Below are 1340 nucleotides of genomic sequence, written 5' to 3' on the forward strand. Positions count from 1 at the left end.
GGGGGGGGCATGTATAGGTCCCTTTAGGGGGCTGGGGATTGTTAGTGGTGTCTATGGGGATTCGTCTATGCAATGACAGGTCACAGGGTGGTTGCAAGCAAAGGCAAAATGTGAGCCCTGGAAGGGGGGTTTGGAGCTGGGGAGAAGGGTGTCTGTGTTCAAACACATGCAGGAACAGCAGGGCTGAATGGAAAAAAGCACAGAGGTGAGGGAGCAAGCATGGGGGCTGGCAAGTCATCTGTTTTACGTTGTGTTAGTGGTTACGTTTGTATGCCAATGAAAGCACAGTCTGTGGGTGCCTGTGAAAGGGACATACCCACTGAGCCGGCTCCAAAGGGTTTTGTTGTGATAGCCAGGTGCTACAGTGCCTGGGGTGCAAGTTATTAATTTTGACTGGCATTGCCTCCGGGAGATCTATATGAACTTGTCTAGGGATGTTTCCTCTTGAAATAAATGATTATTCCTGAGGCGACGTTTGGAGAGAGAATCTCTTGCGTTAGAGGAGCTGACAAAGCTGGAAAACCAGAATAATTTTCCAGTGTGCAAGCCCTTTCTCTGGTTCTAATCCCTGACATGCACTGATAACAGATCAGCCCTTCTTTGTTTGGGTGCCCAGGTGTGGCGGGTTGACCCAGTACGCCAGGTATGTCCGTATTTATTGCAGAGCTTGCTAGTCCTGAAAGGTATTATACTACATTTTACAGGTTTGATACATTATTCCATTAAATAACTGTAAATTAAAGGGCCATTATTGCCAAAGGGCTGCTCTCAAAAACGCGTCTGTAATTTGACTTCTAGGAATTACTCGTGTGAGTAAAATGGTCTTTTACTTCACCGGCACACTGGCAAAACAGGTCAGCGATTCTGTGCTCAGTTCTCAGAGGTAAATGCCCATGTCATGGGCAAATCATCACTTACAGTAACCATTTAATATTATTATGGTTTTCTGTTTTGGCACTGTTTTTAATATCTTCGGGCATATTTCATACAGAGAGATAATGTTTTAAATTAAGTGAAAACCCACTAATCCCAGTGAATCTAGGTAAACTATTTAATGGAGCTATGAGTCCTACCACAAGGATTCAGTAAAAATGTCACTGCAGTGAGGCCAGCTGGAAGGCAAAATGGTTTTTCACTTAATTTAATCTTTTCTATACTTGATTTTGTTAGAAACCCAGAAACTCCACAAGCGTGGAGTGGTATATATACATACAGGTTTTAATCCTACAGTATTTGTGTACACATTGAGTATATTCCTCTGTAGACCTCGAATAGAATAGATGAGTTCCTGGTTTGAATGTGGAAAATGAGATCTTAGCATTGATTGTATTACTGAACTG

This window comes from Cariama cristata, unplaced genomic scaffold (assembly GCF_000690535.1).
Source record: "Cariama cristata isolate BGI_N322 unplaced genomic scaffold, ASM69053v1 scaffold14705, whole genome shotgun sequence".
NCBI lineage: Eukaryota > Metazoa > Chordata > Aves > Cariamiformes > Cariamidae > Cariama > Cariama cristata.